General features: G+C 35.6%; 1 non-coding gene across 1 annotated transcript; it reads right to left on the bottom strand.

Moving 5' to 3' along the window:
• Positions 1 to 6248: 6248 nt before the first annotated feature.
• Positions 6249 to 6411, bottom strand: LOC112317881 (U1 spliceosomal RNA). The gene has a single exon (XR_002976143.2). It is a non-coding gene; the product is annotated as a U1 spliceosomal RNA (small nuclear RNA).
• Between the last annotated feature and the right edge of the window lie 14760 nt (positions 6412 to 21171).

The following is a 21171-nucleotide window of genomic DNA, read 5'->3' as shown; positions in this document are numbered from 1 at the left end:
TTAAGATCAAGATCTATTTTATAATGATTTCTTTAGTAACTTGGATGATTTTTCTTCAAAGCTCTTGCAGGAATGCAAGGTATTAATATAGACCTGGTTTTAGGGGCACTTTGAACGCAAACTGTTGTCTATTCCATGTGAATGTGATCTGTTTCTTATTCTCTCCTTTGATAGGGATGGAAAAAATTCATTCACAAAATCAATGATTACAGGAGTTATAATGGAGTTCTGCTGAACCTAAGGCTTTATATTTAGCTTAGTCACTCTGGACTCCTCTGAAAGTTATTGATCCTCACTGTCATATGATACTAGGGTTGCTGCTATTGAAGGACAGCAGAGGAGTATGTCTGAAGCTGTGAGAATTCACAGGAGCCTCTCTTGTTGCATCTCTGCCCAGTGATTAACATAGGAAAGCCAATTATAGCAACCATGGCCCAATAAGGGGAAGGCAACCAAGAGCTCAGACAGACCTTCCGGGATGAGGATCTGCCTCTCCTCAACGTGAAAGCAATCTAGACCAGTGGAAGGGCTGGCCCAGTGTTTGGGAAATCTGATTGCACCGTGGAAGGACCTCAGTACCAGTTGTCATAATAGAGAATATAACTTTACCTAATAACTCTACTGTCATTAAGTCTTTTTTATTTTCCAAGAAATTTCAACCAGCCATCACCCTGAAATGTCAGTAACACAATGGTTTCAATGTACAGCATGAGTAGATCTGACAGTGCAAGCAGTTGCCTGATATATGCATGTTCTTATTTTATAAAAAAGGAAAAAAATGCCTTCCCTCATACAATTTGCATTTTAGTAGAGAAAAGTATTATTATTATTCACTGTCTATCTTTCTATGCTAAACATCATGAAGAAGAAACTTTTTTCCTACTTGATTTAATTATGGCATATGGTTGTCACTTAGTTTTTTGAATGAATGGATATTGATCATTTCCTTATTATAAGCTTCCAACATCTTTGTACTATTTTTAAAATAAAATCCAAGAACTCTCAACTATGGTGCAAGAGGTCCTAAATGATCTAATATCTGCCGAGTTTTCCAAAATCATTCCTACTTTCTCTCTCTCTGTCACACACATACATACATAGCCCTCTTTCTTTATCTCTTTTCTCTCTCTCTACTATTGCTCATCCACACTGGCTTTTATTTTTTTTTTGAAACACACCAAATTTGTTTCCAACTCGAAGCCTTTATTTGTAGGTATGCTATTATGTCAGGTGCGTTAGATGTCCGAGGGTATGTTAAATGATGTCTGAATTTTGTTTCATGATCATGGAATTGCCATTAGATGCCGGTTATGAAAAGGTAATGTTTAGTCTAACAGTGTGGGAACCATTGGAAAAAGGAAAAACCTTCCTGGTAGTGAATGATTTTTTTTTAAATGGTGAGTAAGTGTTGATGATATTCCTCAAAAAAATAAACTGCAGCTTTTCTTGATTAATAAGGTAGCATCACAAAAATTAAATTCATGCCAAAGATATTTTGAGTTTATATGTGAAATGTTGTTCTTGGCTTAAGTTATTTCTAGGCTCATATAATGTTGAACACACATTCCATCTGCAGGTATGTCTGATGGAGGTGCTTAGAAGTCATAAGAAACGTGACACAGTTCTTCCTTGTGCAGGCTGCCCGCACATTGCAGAATGCCCACAGTGCCAGGCCCTGTCCGCTGGACAACGTGCTGCTCTCCAATAGGGGCGACAAGTGAAAACACCCCCTGAAAGGCAGAGCTCTTTTGAGAATAATCATTCATTCTATGCAGTAGCTTGTTCCTTTTCTTTATTCAGGTCTCTGCTCAAATTTATAACTCAGAAATGTGGGCCTATAAGTGAACTGAACTATGGGTTAAGGAAAACACCTCTTTTCTTTCTAAAATAGGAACACAGGTGTAATATAGATCTGATACAGATTTAATGATCAGTCCAAATGCGAGCACCCAAGAGAAAAGAATGTTGTCATCATTAAGGCCCTATGACCACCTGTGAGATTCAATCTACTTGGAATTTGAATAAAATTTTTCAAAGGATATAATTAGACTTTATAATAAGAGAGTCTTTTCATGGGGGAAAAAAAAGGCATTGTGGCTAGGAGCATCAATTTGGGAATCAGACCTGTGAAAACACAAATCCCCTTAGCAAAAAATTTTAGTCGGAAAAATTCTAACATGAAGAAAACAATTTAGCATAGATTATAAAATATAATCTTATAATCACATTTCATTGAAGTTTGCTTAGGGCAATTTGGGTGGAAATCAGTAATTATAATATTGATTAAAAGCATCAATATTGCCATTTGATGTTCCCAAGAATTTCCTATTGGATTTCTAAAATAGAAATGAGTGAACTTATTTCAATCATGCATAAATGTGTTGGATTGGTGATGTGTCAACGTGTCTCAGCTAAACTACACTCCCCAGAATTCCCTTTTAAGTTAAAATAGGCTACAAAGGAAGTGACGCCCATTTTGAAGCAGCACATACACATCTTCTCCAATTACTCAATCTAAAATTAATCTGGGTGCTGCTGAGAAGGCATGAGACAGATGTTCCAGTATCGTGAGCTTTGCCAATGTTCCCTTTCTTGTACTCTAAGTAAAAATGACATCAATTCATACATTCATTTATTCAATAAATAAATATATATTGAGTGACTACTTGGTGCTAAGCACTCTCATGATTCCTGGGCTTATCACAGTAAACAAGAAAGATTATTATTTATCCTTTCATAGACGTGTGAAGTATTGGGGTAGATAGACATTAAATAAATACTCAATTTGAAACAGAAATGATGTAGGAAACTAAGTTTAATCCCATTTCTTTGCAATCAATTTACTCAAATCCTTTGTGAAGCATTTTATGGTTTCCCTAAAATGGATTTTTTTCTTACTTCACCCCTGTCCATGGCAGCACTTATGTCCTATTGCAATTTGTACATTTGTATCTCAGACATATCCCCATATACTTCCTAGATTTTAAGTCAAATGTAATCTAAACTCAAGAGGTGAAGAGATTTTGGTTTTGTCACAATGAAATCCGCACCACATCCAACAGTCCCTATCAGAAGAATATGCTCTGCAACTATTAGTTGGATGAATAAATGATGGTCACACGTGTTCGTGTCCTGCTTTGAGGGGGAATCAGGATGGCAAATCATAGCATCCTCCGCAGCTTCCTTATGCTGCTTGGATCCATTTCTTCTTGTATGTTCTGGGAAAAATTTGTTAGGAATTTTTTTCTGTTTAATTTTGAGAAAACTTTGAAACAGCAAGGTTAATGAAATAAACTACGTACATCACTAACTACTGCAGCTCTAAGACACGCAAGGACTCTCATCCTGCTCTTCTTTCAGTATCAGGTTCCTAAATGCTCTTACTTTCATGCCTCTGTCAGGCTCAGTGGCTTTTCTGACCTTCATTCTTTAGGAGTCTGGGCCCCTGGTCACTCCGTATTTTCCAAGTCAGGCTTGTTGTATTTTGTTATGTCTTGTCTTTTTGATAACAGCCACTTTAATAGGTTTGAGGTAGTATTTCACTGTGGCTTTGATTTGCATTTATCAGATGATTAGTGATGCTGAGTATTTTTTATGCATCTGCTGGCTATTTGTATGCCCTCCTTGAAAAAAAAAATGTCTATTCTTATCTTCTTTCCAGTAAGGATGCCCTAGGCTTAGAAGCCCAGTGCAGGCCTAGGACCCCCCACTCCTTAGAAGGCACCTCTGCAGCTGACATAACCCTCCCATTTCTTAATCACCACACTGTGTGTGTGGGATCTGCTTGACCTGCACCCCTCATACCAGTCTTTATGTGTCTTCTTTATATCCTTAGTTACAGGAATTATGCTCAGCTAGTCTCCAGGTAGTTCTCAGTGATTGTTGTTCTATAATCTAGTTATGATTTGGATGTGATCACGAGAGGAGGGAGCCCAGAGTTTACCTAATCTGCCATCTTGACCAGAAGTCTGCCTGCCATGTCTCTTTTAAACAAAATAATTACTTTTCCTTTGTCACTCTGCTTAAAAAGTATATCTTTTATTTGTAACAATTAATGCGTAATTTATGCTTGAGTCCAAGTTTTTTAAAAAGCAAAAAAATACAGCCAACGCACAAAAAATAAAGGAATGAAACTCACCAAGAATTGACTAACAAAAACTTTCAATTGGCATAACGATTTTTTGCTAGTTTGAGGGCAAGAATAACTTGCTAAAAAATGCAGAAGTGTTTATTCATTCACCAAAAAAGTAATGAGATTGAGATAGATGAAAAGAGAAAGAAAGCAAAAGCAGGTGAATGTTACTTTTAGCCTGACTAACTCAATGCAGGGGATGGGTCAGAATTTTATTTATTTAAACTGCATGGTAAATTGCTCTGAGGACTACCTATGATGCACAATATTTTGTGCATCTACTGCCTCCACCTACTGCTTAGGAAAATAGGAGGTCTGTCCGAAAAAAGTCCATCCATCTATAATATAATGAGAATGGTTTGTGACATTGATGTAACCTGGCAGCCAAGGAAAGTGGACTGGAATGCACATGCATCAATAATGATGTTGCCACTGTACTAGTCAGTGGGGGCAGTAGATGCTATTGAGTGAGCATGTGTACTGTGTGGCCATCGCATTCAAAATGACTGAGCAAGTAGAACAATGAATCCGCATCAAATTTTGTGTTAAGCTTGAACATTCTTCCTCAGAAACTATTTGAATGATTCAGAAAACTGCAGCTATGGGCCACTGGTGATTGGCAGTTTCATCATGACAACATGCCTGCTCATGTGTCACGTCTCGTGCAGAGTTTTTTGGTGAAACATCAAATCACACAGGTGACTCAGCCCCCCTACAACCCATATTTGGCACCCTGTGACTTCTGGCTTTTCCCAAAATGAAAATCACCTTTGAAAGGAAGGAGATTTCAGACCATCAGTAAGATTCAGGAAAATACAATGGAGCAACTGATGGTGACTGGGAGAACTGTGTGAGGACTCAAGGTGCCTGCTTTGAAGGGGACTGAGGTGTCATTGTCCTATATGTACAATGTTTCCTGTATCTTGTATCTTCTCTAATAAATGTCTCTATTTTTGACAGTACATGGCTGGATACCTTCTGGACAGATCCCGTATAACCTAATAAACACTGCTTGATAGATCATTTGGCCCCCCATTGCTTAAATTGCAGATAGAGGATAAACAGATAGGAACATTACTATTATTTAACATTTATTAAGCACCTATAATATACCTGGTATTCTACAGCACATGAATAAATCCATTCCTTTTTACTCTCAAACTTTGGTTTCAAGCAAAATTATGTACACACACATATAAAAGATTTTTTAAGTCATCTATTCTACATGCTTAAACCCCTTATGTATAAATACCTTTTATGACTTTTATATATGTGCATATATACAAAATATACAATTTAAAAATACCAAATCATGCTATATGCTTAAGACCCCCTTCACACACACACACACACATTGACACTAATGCCTTAATAAGGATTAAGGCAAAAATAAGTGGTAGTGTCTGTAATTAAAACTGAGGATGACCAAGAGAGCAAAGTAGCTGAGATTGGGTAGAGAAAAAGGAGCACATGAAGGCTGTTTCTTTCCAAACACGTGTTATCAATTGATATTGATTCCTTTAGTTCATGGGGTTTTTATTTCAGATTGTTTATATGTATATGCATATAAAATATTTCACTTTGTGTTGGAAAAAGGTATTGTAGAATGAACAAAATAATTTAAAGTGGCTGGATTGAAGGGTGATTATTTATTCAGTAGTTTAGGTAACATGGATGGGATTAAATGATTGGAGCGATAAAAATTGTTAGGGAACGTATTAAAATGATAAAAGGTTATTTTGTGACAAAATGGGATAACATCAGTGAAAACCCTGCTATCATGTTTTTGGTCTGTGGGTCCTGTTCCTGTTACCTAAGCTTTCTTCGTTTCTTACTTTCACCACAGCTGCGACAATGGGCCCTGCAGGACTACGAGGCATGTTGTTGGCCACCACACACTGTCGGAAAGCACGCGTGTTAGTACGAAAACACATGCTCAAACCCATGCATGTACACAGTTATTACTTCAATTTTCAGCACTTTAAATTCATTTCCCCTGAAGGGACTTTTCCATTTACATTAATTCCAACAAAGTCAGTTCAATATTTGATGAGCACCTATACTGCACCACTTCTTAATTAGGGGTTCTGGGTATAAAGAAGAATATTTTTTTCTTCAAGGGAGAGCATGAATGCAGTCCTCCACTACCACAGATCATGCAGTTGAGTTTCCCACATATGGGGAAATCGCAGGGGTCAGCACATCCCGAGTGCAAGGGATAAGCCTTGCCCTGGGAAACCATATTCATGATCATGGTATCTCCCCTGTCAAGTACGTACTAAAGGAGAATTTTCTAAAACACACACACATACCCACGAAGACCCTGAAGGCTCAAAATCATAGCCTAAAAGAGGACACAGAAATACGATGGTATGAGGAGTGCAGTGACGAGAGCACACACAAAGGGCCTGGGGGCCCAAATGAGCACTTGATTTCACCCAACTTTGGAGTGACTGCCCTCTGCTTGTGTAAATCAAGTCTGTCCTCAATGAGCAATGTAAGGAGCAAAAATGAAGTCCTATTTGATAATATTGCTGTATAAAGTATATATTTAACAGCTGATCATGGATTTCCTTATGGAAATTTTATTTTGTATAATATTGGAAGTATAGTATAGTTTTGTATAGTATAGTATAGTTTATTTTGGAAGTATTATTGTTTTGTATAGTTTTCTACTTTTGCCTCTATATGTCTTATTTCCCCAATTCTATAGCAAGCTCCCTATGCCCTGCACACAACCATTTCTCCACTGAGTTGATGTCAGTTGTAAAACAGAAAGGATTGGTATAAAGCCAATATCTTCATTCCTCCCATTCTCAATCAAGCATACCCTTGTCTGAGATCCCATGTATAATACATTTAAGAAGAACTTTTTTCTTTTTAATTGAGATTGTATATCTGACCTTCCCAGGCTGAATTCCTTGAGGTCATTGACTGGGTCTTATGCCTGGCCCATAGGATGGGGTTGCCAAAATTGGGAAATAAAATACTGGCTGGTAAAATCTAAAGTTCAGATAAATATTAATTTTTGACATTAAGTGTATACCTAATATTGCAATGACATACTTATATAGTTATACTAATATTTATATTAATACTTACTATTCATACACATGTTTTAAAATTATTTACTGCTTATCTGAAATTCAAATTTAACTGGGTATCCTGTATTTTCACTTGGCACCCAAATATAGAGTGACCCAAAAAGTATCTTTGCAGTAAATGAAAATATCTTTTTCTTTCTTGTGGTTTGTTAAAACTGCTCATCCCCTGTCTGCTAAAGTGGAGCATGAGGCCAATCACTCTCCATTACTGTCCCTCTGCTAATGAAGGAGGTTTTGAAGCAACAGGTGTACAAATTCCGCCAGAAGAGACCAGTGGGGAGCTTGGGATTCTATCTGCAGCAGGCCGCAGAGCCAAGGCACTGCCTGCGCGCTTCTTGTAGAGCTGTGGGCTCAGTGTGACCAACAGCTCAGTGCCATGTGGCATGTTCAGGAGACCGTGGGCAGCAGAGGACTGCTGATAATCTTCAGTTTTGGAGAGAGCATTAGAGAGTTTTCAGACTAATGAAACAATTTGATATCATCTTCCTTTTTTAGGGGAGAGGCTTTTATAACTAACTTTGACCCTTTAGAAACCATCCAAGTTCAACTTTAATGTGATATGGAATCTGCCAGTTTAGGAGGCAGCGGCATGGTGTACAACAAACCCAGCGCTGGAATCACACAGAGCCGCGTGACGCCAGCACTGCTCCATGAGCTGTGCCGGCAGCCTGGAGAGGGCAGGGGTGGCTTTAGCTTGACCTCACATAATTGCATTTGCCCTTCTCTCGGTCTTTAATATTATCTAGAGAATTATATAAAATACAATTTCAAGCTCAGTCTTCCAACTATCTTGATACTTTTATTACTTTTCCATACAGAAATCAGAAACCACCCCTGCAGTTGTGAGCTGTGCAGTCACCTTCTTGGAAGCTCATTTTCCACATCTACCCCTTGAGAACACTGTCACATATAGTGTGGGATTGTTGTACAGTTTAGAGATAGTAGATGTGATGCATCTGCTACTTACCAGGTGTTTGAAAAACATTAATTCTTATGAATATTAATTATGTGTTTCCAAACACAGCTTATATGTTTTACTTTGTCTCTTCTCCATGTCAGTGAGCTTCTTTTCGTTGTAGGTTCCTCCATCATTGCAGCCCAGTGCGTCACACAGCTCCTTCTCTTCTCTTTGAGGATTCTGTTTACATTGTCTTCAGAATTCCCCGTGTATATCTCCCCTTCTCCCCTACGTAAGCAAGGATCCTCTCATTTCAGACAGAATAAAGAGATTAATATTGAGGAATCTTAACTCCATGAGTTTAAAGAACAGTGCAAACAATATCATTAATATTTGGGGAACTATGATGACTGTGACTTTGACCACATACACACACAAAGAATGCTATCGGTACATGACATGGTAGCTATGCCATGTCTCTTGAATGGGAATGCTCTAGACTATGGTTTTACAAACATGACTTTAATGTGTAATTGTTATCATTTGTCATGTAGAGTATTATAAGTCAAAGTGTCAACATCAGGGATACAAATTGGACAATGAAACAAAGGAAAAAATAACCCATTACTTTATATATATATATATATATATATATATATATATATATATATATATGTATATGTATACACACACACACACACACACACACACACATATATAAAGGCCAGTGCAATAATCACCTCTGTGGGTGAGGTGCTTCTAGATTTCTCATCATATTTCATAAACCATGATGCTGTTCCAGCTGCAGAGCTGTTTCTGAAATCAGAGGGCATTTCATAGCTAGCTGATTTGCAACAGAGAGAAACTCTGGGTTTAAACACCATGTCACTTGCGAACTGACTTTGGGGAGTAAATAATCTTATGTTTTCATTGTCGTGCAATAGCCATACTAGAATATAATATGGAACAGCTGTTTAACCTTTTTAATGAGGGAGATTTGTTTCCTATGAAAAAGTAGAGAAACAGATATTGTTGATGTCACAGCAGTGATAATTTTTGCTAGCTCTATACATACAAATTTTTAGAAAAATACAAGGAATTCACTACTCTCTTCATTTCTTAAGTCTTAGCAACAAAGAGAGATACACTTTAACATGCACTTAACCAATGTCTTCTATTTTTGAAGAGTCTACATATTTTTAGACCCTGTTGAAAAATTTATTCATTCCTACATTGTTAATTAGAAAGTAACATTTGTACACAACAGATGAATAATGTATTATGATTATTTAATTAATATTTAATATTACCGAATGAAAATAATTTTATGAAACATTCAAGAAGTAAAGCTTCATCTTGAAAAAAGTTTTGCATTTTTGTTACTTATTTTTAATACCCTTAACTGAGTACATGAAAATTTATTTGACTAAATATAGGTATGTATATATATGAGGTCTGTACAGAAAAAGCCCAGACACTGTTAATATAAGAAGAACCATTTATGTGATATCAATGTAGCCTGGCAGCCAAGGAGAGTGGATTGGAATGCACATGTATGAACAATAATGACTTCACTGTACTAGTCAGTGGGGGCAGTAGATGCCATTGAATGAGCATGTGTACTGTGTGGTCATCACATTCAAACTGAGTGAGTAGAGCAACAAATCTGCATCAAATTGTGCATTAAGCTTGAACATTCCTCCACAGAAACTATTAGGGTGATTCACAAGACTGCAGCTATGGGCTACTGGTGATTGGCAGCTTCTTCACTATGAAATGCCTGCTCCTGCATCATGTCCCATGCAGAGATTTTTGGCAAAACATCAAATCACCCAGGTGACTCAGCCCCTCTACAGCCCATATTTGGCACCCTGTGACTTTTGGCTTTTCCCAAAACTAAAATCACCTTTGAAAGGGAAGAGATTTCAGACCATCGATGAGATTCAGGAAACTACAATGGGACAGATGATGGTGACTGGGAGAACTGTGTGAGGTCCCAAGGTGCCTACTTTGAAGGGGACTGAGGTGTCATCATCCTATGTACAATGTTTCTTGTACCTTATATCTTCTCTAATAAATCTCTCTATTTTTTCATAGTACATGGCTGGATACCTTCTGGACAGATTTCATATAACCCAGTAAAAACTGCTTGATAGATAATTTGGCCCCCCATTGCTTAAACTGCAGATAGAGGGTAAATAGATAGGAGCATTACATTATTTAACATTTATTCAGCACCTACAGTATACCTGGTATTCTATAGCACATGAATGAATCCATTCTTTTTTACTCTCAAACTTTGGTTTCAAGCAAAATTATGTTCATACACATATAAAAGGTGATTTTAAATTATCTATTCTACATGCTTAAACCCCTTATGTGCAAATACATTTTATGACTTTTATATTTGTATATGTATACAAATGAGATTCAATGATGAGATTCAAGAAAATACGATGGGACACCTGATGGCCATTGGGAGAACTGTGTGAGGTCCCAAGCTGCCTACCTTGAAGGGGACTGAGGTGTCATTGTCCTATGTACAGTGTTTCTTTGTATCTTGTATTTTCTATAGTAAATATCTCTATTTTTCACTTATATGGCTGGATACCTTCTAAACAGACCCCCTACCTCAATCTCCTCATCATATGTTTTCTCCCTTCCTGGAGAATTTCACATTTATTTCTTTTCTGAAAGGGAGTAACGGCCATTCTGTACCTCCTTTTTCTCATCTGTAAATCAAGTATAATAGCAGCATCTACCATATTAAATAAATGTAAGTGAAAATTAAATGATTTAACACATGTAAGTGACATGGAATAGTGCATGGCACATATGAAAACAGTACAATTTTAGCTATTATTGTTATTGTCACCTTGTGAAATTTCACTCAGTTCTTGTCATGCAGCTCAGATGCTAGCATTTCCCTTAACTAAATGGCATTGATTGTCCCAGTTCCGCGGGGTTCTTTCTGTCAGCCACACGGAACTCCTAATAATTTTCTATGTTGCAATTTGTGTACACGCTCTGTCTTACGTTTCCTGCCGGAACCTGATCTCTGTGATTGTGGGTCTGTACCGTAATCATTTCAATTCTCTTTAAAGTCCCTGCTGAGCAAAATATCTTGTACAATTATGTACATTGAATAAATTAACAAAAGCCAAGGTAGGGCATGTTTGCCAGAAGCTCAGTCTGAAAAACCTTCAATCCAATAAGTTACCACATGTTGAAAGCGAGTTTATGTCAATTTGGCTCTCATAGCTTAGGAAAAACTTTAAGTAAAGCCTAAGTTTTCTAAACTGACCTAAGGACTATTTCAGATAAATAATGAATAAAATAGTATAAATACATGCCATAGTTAGTATAAATAAGTCTCCATACATTTTTAAACTAAATCTGACAATTCGAATAATAGAGCAAGTAAAAACATGTGAGACTCTTAAGGCATACTCTCACTTTTCTCTTGTTTCTATTGACTGAAGAAAGCCACATGGGTGGCCCATGCTTAGGAGCGGGGACGCATGTGTGTGTGTGTCCCAGTGCTTTAGTAGAGGAACTGAAAATTCCAGCAGTCAAAGGCACAGGCTCAGAGGGAGTGGAGACTTGGGGCAAATCATACAATCAACCGCATACCGTATTGGACAAACTCAGGATTTAATGTAAAAAATACAAACATTTAAATAATTAAAACACAAAATACAATTGCAAAGACAAACAATTGAATGCTTACTCCATGCTAGATATTTTCCTGTGCATTCCCCATTTAATCATTCCAATAACATCTTAATGAAGGCACTATTTTCTAGACAAACAGGAGCTATTGGAGACATACTGACTTGCTCAAGGTTAAGTAATTTTTACAAGGAAAAGTGGTCCTTTTAAGTCTCTGATTCCAGAGGCAATGCTTTTTCTCCTTAGAGCTCTATCTTGTAAGTAAACAAAAATATGTGGAGTTAATTTGGGGAAAAAATCTAACAAAGTATTAAATACTAATGAGTACAAGGTCTCATGGCTTATTAAAAGGTAGGAAAAGGCTCCACCGTGGGTAAAACAGGTATGACAGAGTATTTATACCAAAAGAAAGTGAAAACCTTTGCTTTGTAGATTTAGCACTTTAAAGATCTAAGATTTTTTTAAAATTTTTAAAAGGCCTCAGGACTAAAAATGATTTATCTATTTGTTTGTTTATCTTTGCAAAGATACCATTCCTTGGTCTACGTAGCAAAACTAAACCACACTGCAAAATCCATGAGTCGCCACTTTCACTAACAAGGCCACGCCTTTGAAGATAAATTCCCAGAATTACTAGTATATGCTAGTGTGTGACTACTGTTTCCAAAATAGGTAGACTTTCCCTTGATGTTTTATAAAGACCTATTGCTTTGTAAGCTTATTATTAAAGAGTTTCACTGCCTGTGAATTTTAATAACAACTTATTCCCTTATGTCTTACATAGACAGTAATATAAATAACTATTTTGCAATTGTTTATATAGTTTACCTCTATAATATATAACACTTCACATTGTGTTTGTCCTGCTAAAATAAATAAAATTAGCAGAGAAGAAATACGACACAGAAATGGCTTCGTGTTAAGTAACTACATCAGATATGGGTGTTGAAATTGTACTTGAGTGTTCAAGTATTTGAAAACATGCAAAACCATTTAGGGTGTAAGATCTAAAATTGATTAAGCAATAAGTAACTTTACCCTTTTTAATATTTCAAAACTCACACATAGATAAAAATTCTTTAATCACCAGATTAAAATGAATATCTTCTTCATTTTAAAAATGTGTTCATAAATGATTCTGTGACCCAATAATATAAGCTCTGGATTCTATATATATCCTGAGGGAACAGTGAATTATTGTTTTGTATAAGAACCATGGCAAAAGTTTTATTCTGAGAATAATCAAAATATGTTTTATCAAGGCAGGAAGAGACAGGGTATCTAAACTTTCTGAGGAAACTGTATCCATTCAGTAGGTAGTGTCACTTGTCCTAGGCATAAGCTGTGGCACTGACATGAAACTAACAAAGAATGTCAAAATATTACTCAGACAATGTTATAGCAATACTATAGTAACAAGAATGGCTACCATGAAGTGCACTCTAATAAGCCATACATTTTAAATATTTAATATGCCTTATTTCATTAATTTTGTGATAGGTATTTTTCATATTCTAATACCTATTGAAATAGATTTTCTTAAAATAGATGATCTCCTATAGTGTCATATGCAAGACAGTTTTCTACTTGACATTCCTCACGAATGCACAAACTTGGTCACTGCTGTTCAAATTGTTCTCGTTTCAACCCACTTTGTACTACCAAACATGTCAAACTTAATTGCCGCCTTTAATTAGTTAAAAATATTACACTGTGTCAAGGCATTGAAAAGAATTATTATGTATACAAAAGGGAAGAGATACAAAGTAACATATACCAATAAATATGGAAATGAGCTCTACTATTTGTGAATGGAAGATTCAGCAGAGGCATGAATACAATTTGTATTTTCTTGAAAAGACACAACCACATTATTCCAGGTTCTAAGAAAGGAAGGTACCCATAACTGCAATAACCCCTATTAATATTGCTTGTGAACTGCATAAGAAAGCATTGCTTATCATAAAGCCCTACAACTAAAAGGCAGGAATATGCTTGGACCTCCCAAAACATATGAGGGAAACTTCAAAGAAACCAAAGAAAGATCTAACTGGTTTTTCCATGAATCAAGACCATCATGAAGATATTAAAAATTTGTCAAAAACTTTCTATTAACTTTGAACAAGAGTTGCTCAGATTTCCAGCAATTTGTGATTGAAATGAGAGGAAAAAATTAAATTTTGTGTTTAGATAAATAATCCTTTGTCATCACCAACAGTTCCAGAATGAGTGTGGTGTGGGAGAAAACCTCAGAAACAGTGGATCATACTTTTAAGGAATTCTTCAGCACCGATGCTTTTGCTGCATAGAGAATGATGGCATTATTTTTTTTAAAAGAGCAGCAATTTGAACATTGACCAATTTGAGTTTCAAAGTGACAAAGGTTTTGGGAATACCTAAACCAATGAACTGTTCTTACACTTTAATTTTAATATTCAAATAAATCTTAAAAATCTCTTTACATATGTATAAAATAAAAAACTGTAACTAAAAAAGAATTATAGGTTTCTTTTCTTATTTAGTATACAAAAAAATTAAGGAGATAATGAGAATAAATAATGTATTATATTTGTTTAAATGTTGTTCAAATTATTTCTCAAGATTTTAGTTATACATACTGATACATTCAGTTTATATGTGAGAACAATTGAATCTTAGATAATCTTGAGACCACGTCAGAGGCTACACAATCATTCTGTGCCCAAGAGTAGCCCTAAGGACTCTTCACAGATGCCGTCAGTATTTCTGAGGAAAACTTCAGCCAGTGTCTAATGCCTACCTTGACAAAAGAAAACGTCTTTATATTTATTCAATATGCAACTATGGTTCTAATATCCAATTGTTTCTCCAGAACCATCTTGATCAAATTGAATATGTTTCATCTACTCTACACCATCACATAAGGGGATAATGAGCCTCAGACATTATAATTTACAGTGGAAAAAATTACTTTTATTTATCCTAAAATCAAAATTTTCTTGTAGAATCCATGAATTTAGTAAACAAGTATTTTTTTCCTCATCTTACTTATAGTTAATTTTACATTTCAAATACAGAAACTCTCAGCTTCTATGTTTTGATATTGAATAATAGTTCTTAAACTTTTCATTTATAGATATTCTTGCTTAACTCTTTCTAGAAGCCCTCTAACGGCATTTTAATGTCTATAGCTATAATAAATAAAGAAAGGTTCTAGATGCAGTGAATCTTGGTCTGTTTTATGGATAATACGTATATTTTTTCTGTTCTTAATAACACTTTTTGTGCTTTTGAGCTAATATCTTTAAGAACCAACTTGCAATGAACTAAACCGCTTCTTCTGAATAAGAAGTGAGACTTAATAGTAAATCATTTCTGTAGAATTGTTTTTTATCTGATTGTGTTATTTGACACTTCCAGATCCAATACGCCTCTGCCATATTTTGACCAGTCAACAAACTTCGTGTATCTTCCTGTGATTTGTCTCCATCACCTGGGAGCTAAGAATGGAAGTAATTCAAGTCATTTTATCACTTCTCCATACAAAATAGAGTAAAACATTCCAGAGATGTAGTTTGTCTTAAAGTTCTTTCAACACAAGCTCATCTGAGAGATGTTAAGTGAATCAGAGAAATAAAATTTGACCAAGGCGACACAGCTGCTCTATAGCAGGGTTGGTACACGGGCCATGGCTCCACAATCTCGGCTCACTGTGATTATTCCCAGTCTGTTTATCCCATCTTTCTAACTATGCTTACTTAGTTTTCGAACCCCTAACAAAGAATTTCTTTCAATACAATTAAAACTCAGTTATCCTAGTTTCTTTTTAGTTGGACTTTTAAAGAAACCTGGCAACTCAAGAGACTTCATTGAAAAAGTTCAAAACATAGTCTTTCAATGTCTAAGTATATTGGGTATAGTCTGGGTTCTGCTAGTTACTAGCTCTATAATATGAGGCTTGCCTAAGTCTCTATTTTTTAATTTATATATTGTGAAAAATACCTACTTAAAGGATATTTTAAAATTTTGTGTGATATATATGTAACTATATACCTTAATTCTGGCCTGTTGTGAGTCTTTAATAAATATTAGTAATTTTATTATGACTGAGAAAATGAATGAAATAGACCAAAATGTAAAAATGTAAAGGTGAAATATCACGAATATTTATTTTTATGTCACTTTTCCAAATATTGTGTAAAGTAACTATAATAGTGAAAAATGAATAAATAAATGCAGTTAAATTGTAGAGAGAATAGGGAAAACAAATAATCCTTCCAGCTTCCATGTGGAGGAGCCTGGGAAATTAACAGTTTTACTTCTTGTCACTATTACCCCAAGACCTGTCTTCCTGACAAATTAGCACAGAAGACAATGGGTTAAAACAATGGGTTAAAACTACAATGAGATGCCACTATATCACTTAGAATGGCTGCAATTAAAAATGACTTATACCAAGTTTTGGTGAGGATGTGGAGCCACTACAATTTAATTTTAAATTTTCTGGGAATGTAAAATGTTATCAAAATACACCTGTTCCACTTTTAGGTACTTACCCAAGGAAGACAAATGGAAACAAAAGGAAAACAAATGTCTGTTTAAAGACTTGCACACAAATGCTTATACCATCTTTATTTGTGACAGCCTAAAATTAGAAACAACGCTGATGTCCATCCACCAACAAATGGATAGACAAATCGCAGTACGTCTACCAATGGAATACTGTCAGAAGGGTACGGACTACTGATAGAACATGAATAAATCAATGAAATAATTATGCCAGATGAAAGAAGCACGACATCCCTCCCCCCAAAGAAAGAGTATACATACAGACCGATTCATTCCACTTAGTGTGGAATCTTGAAAGTGCGTGCAAAAACACAGTCACATAAAGCTGATCAGTTGTTCTTGAGGGGGGGTGGCGGTTGGGTAGAAAGTGAGCACATCAGAGAAATTTGGGAGATAATGGATGGTATCTTGATGGATAATAATGGATAATGTTCACCATCTTTATTATAATGATGGTTTCACAGGTGTATACCCAACCTATCAAAATGTATGCTTTAAATACGTGCCATCTATTGTACATTAATTATATCTGAATAATGTTGCTTTTCTTTTAAATGATTATGCTACAACAGACTGTAGTCTTCTCTCTCGAACAAGTGTTTTGAGTCTCTGCCTTTACAAATGATGTAAATTGAAGCATAGAAGCACAGTTAGGAAAATTGTTTACTGGATCATCTCATATCTATTATCCAGAAATTAAAAGCATTATTTCACTTTCATTATCTTTATAATATATAGAAAGGTCATATTTACTTTCCTTATATTTTATAAGGTACTGACTCAGTAAATAAATAAAAGTATTGCAATATATGATCCTCAGGGTTCTTACTCCAATTTCTGTGTTGGACTGGGTCTAACATGGCAACTTAATCCATATAAAGTATAGTAAGGAACCTATTTTGGGAAAATGAAGTCAATCTGCTGATTTTTCCAGTAGCTAGAACCATTCTACGAAAAAAATCAATACCTGAAATTAACTTGGAAAAAAATTTCCACCTCAAACTGCACTCAAGAAATAAAAATGACATAAGGGCTTTACATTTTCTAAAAAAAAAAAAAAATCAGGCTGTAAATAATGTAGATGGTGTGATCACAGTTTTTCAGTTTCTTGTCTGCCCAATTTTTCTATACAAAGAAGATAAGAATCAGTTATAGCAGTTTTTGACAACATTATATACTCTTGGATTTCTGTTAAAAGCCTACCAAAACATACTTAAAAGACAACAAAATGTATTCCCCTTTATGAAAATTAAGAAACCTATACAATTAAAGTGCAAGCAAAATTTCTTTAACATGAAAACAATAGGCATGAACAATTCTGTCACACTGGAATTTCGTTTTAAATAAGTAAATTGCTGTAAGTCAAATTTCCATCTTACAGAGCAAATACTCAGCTTCCCATCTTTCCTCATTAAAACTGTCAAGTGTCAGGCAGGGAATTAGTAGGTGAAGAGAAATATTTTATATAGGGCAGGTGTTCTGTGAATGTCTTTGACTGACAAGAATCCTGCTAAAACCTGGACTGAAGAAATTAAACCCTACTGTTTGTTGTCATTTAAATTTGAAGGACGGTGGGAAGCTTCTCACTCTCAGAATATCTCTCCCTTAGCCTGTCAAAATGCCTATAATTTTACTATTAGAAATCCACTCCTTTCAGCTGGCTGCAGCTCTGAATGAGCAGAGGCGATGCAAGCTCAGACCTGGAGCCTCTGATGTGCCCAGTGCTGGACAAAGGAAGCAGCATTGCCACAGTTTGAAGGTTTCCAGCTCTCAAAATTGTTGTTATCTCATTTAGGGTGAAGCATTTATCTGATAGGTCAAATATATATCCTTTATTATGATTTTATCAAAGGTGCCAAAGTGAGGGGAGTTTAATCACTTAATATTAGTATTATTTCAACCTATTTTATGAGAGTGTCAAAAGGGATTTTTTTAGAATGCAGAAAGTAATAATTAAAACAATACAGTTTAACAGAGGTTATTAAAAATGAGTGAACCAATATGTTAGAATGCTTTTGCATATGTGTACCTATGTGAGAGGTGGAAGTGATTTTGGTGTCCAGCTTTAAGGGAAACTCTAAAGGGACTGTTATTAGTATATGATCGTTTATGCCCATAAAGAGCCAAGGCTTTAATTATTCATAATTAAGTCTCTTGAGTCACATAACAGCAGCAAACATACACAGCAATTAATAAGCAGCCAAAAGCCAATGCCTCAGTCATTGGAGCTCTGGCTCTCAGGAACAAGGAAGAGGGAACTCAGAAGCTTGCCCAGGAAAGGAGGTTTATAAACCTAGCCTAAGTCTCAGGTGTGTGTGCTTGGCCTGGCCTTACCATAGCCATCCTTCTGCCTGCTGTGTAATTGCAGTCAGATTCTGTGAATGTGGCACGTGCTGAATTATTGTTGCTTCTTGCTTGTATTCTCTTGACGTTTGCTGTTGGCTGGGCATTTTCATTTGCCATTTCTGATGCTCATTGCCTCTGATGGGGCTGCAACCTACAGCCCATTGACCGGGCACCCACAATATAAAATGCTCAACTCATCACATTCTATGTAGTTTGCTACTGAGTAGATGGCAGGCAGGGGTGTCCAATCTACAATGAAACCACTCTGTCTTATATTTTTGGAACCTATGTTACACCTGTGCAATGCCATCTGCTTCAAAAATGCATCTTTCTCCTTCCTTTTTACATCCTTTTGAAGCTATTGCCTTCAATTACTTTTCATTTAGAATTCACTTTTGCTAAAATTGGAATAAACTCAAAAGCTTTCAAGAGAGAGGGAGAGGGACTCATCATGGATGCATTTTGTCAGCCCTCCTAGTCTTTTCCCTTCTGTTCAGAGGGTAGCCTCTTCAAATGCACACTTTGCCTTTGACAGTTCTGCAGTCATTGGGTGCAGCAGGAAGTAGTACCTGACATGCAAAATTCACTGATTCCACTATGCAATATTTATTTCATAGCCAACATAAATAAAAACAAAATATCTCCTTGAACATTTTGTTCACACACTGACTGGTTACACTGCCAACAATTTCTTAGATTATTTCATTAGAAAACTTTTGCTTTTCACTCTACCTTGAATCATCTGTGATCTGACTGATTGGACTGTCTTTTGTTAAATAATAAAACATAGGTATTGCTTGGGAATGTATTTTGAATATATTGAAGATAATACAATAAAGATGAATGAGTACATTTTGATGTGGAAACTATTGGATTCATATAAGATAAATCCATTCAAGGGAAAAAAGTTTCTTGCCCTAATTATCAGTTTCCTGGACTGTGCTGTGGCTGCCCTAATCAGCTAACCATTGCTTTTAGGTGATTGGTGTAACTGCAACCTTGCTGAATCCAGATCTTAATTATTAGAGTGGGACCAAGGTAATTCAAGAAACTGTAAAAAAAATCACAGAAATCATCACTTGTAGTAGATTTTATAGCCTCAAGTGAGTCAAGAGCAAGGCTGCTATCACCACCACATGAAGCCTAATTGACATACTCAAAGGAAGAGAGCTGGGAAATCTCTGTTGCTTGGGAACATTTGTGAGCATGGTAAAAGTTTTCCTAAAGTGGCAGAAAATCACTAGGCGTAAATGGAATGAGCCTACACTGCAAGAAAGGGCCACAAAAGAAGGGTAGAAATTAAGTGACATAGGGATATCCTGATGGGGCCATTTCTAGTGCACTTAATTGCGTATCTCTCATAATCTGACAACACTGAAAACTATAGTTAATCTACTCAATTAATATGGATTTAGTTATTTAGAAGGAGCTTTCAAATTTATTTTACTCTGAAATTCTTACAAATATTTTTTAAGAACGAAATAAACTTGTAAGTTTTTAAGTTGGCATCTAAAAGTTTTTTGTAATTTAATTGTAGCATATGATATAATTTATGTGTATTATAAATATTGGCATTTTAAATTCACACTGTTATAGTACATTTTAAATGTGCACAACTGAGTATAAAAACCATAGCATCTGAATATACATCTTCCATTAAAATTACATTATAAAAAGATATGATAGTCAATATTTGTATCTTTCATATTAGTGTATTTCTATTCTACTTTTTCCACATAATTATATCTTAATGTAATATATTTGTATGTTTCAAAGACTTAATCACAGATCACATGCCTTTGCGGTTTATATGTGTGTTTCTGTGTGTCTGTGCATAATCTCTAAATGTCAAAACTGTCCACAAGACTTAAATCATTATTGTTATTTTCTTAAACAATTTGAGCAAAAATGTGACTAATTTTGATAATTACCAAGAAAAAACATCTTGGAAATGTGTCTTGATGTGATAAATTGGACTTTTAAAAATTATGTTGGGAAAAGGGAACCCTAGTGCACTGTTGGGAATGCAGACTGGTGCAACCATTTTTAAAACCATTGGAATTTCCTCAAAAAACTAAAAATGGAACTGCTTTTAGATCCAGTGATCCCACTGCTGGGATTATATCCTAAGAATCCTGAAACACCAATTCAGAAGAACCTATGCACCCCAGTGTTCATAGCAGCATTATTTACAATAGCCAAGTGCTGGAAACAGTCTAAGTGCCCATCAGTAAACAAGTGGGTCAAAAAACTATGGTACATTTACACAATGGAATACTATGCAGCAGAAAGAAAGTAGGAGCTCCTACCTTTTGCAACAGCATGGATAGAACTGGAGAGCATTATGCTACGTGAAATAAGCCAGACAGTGAAAGACAAATACCATATGATCTCACCTATAAGTGCAATCTAATGAACAAAACAAACAAACAAGCAAAATAAAACCAGACACATGGAAATAAGGAACAAAC

This window comes from Desmodus rotundus, chromosome 4 (genome assembly GCF_022682495.2).
Source record: "Desmodus rotundus isolate HL8 chromosome 4, HLdesRot8A.1, whole genome shotgun sequence".
Lineage (NCBI taxonomy): Eukaryota > Metazoa > Chordata > Mammalia > Chiroptera > Phyllostomidae > Desmodus > Desmodus rotundus.
The sequence above is the reverse complement of the archived record's forward strand: the minus strand, read 5'-3'. Positions and strand labels throughout refer to the sequence as shown.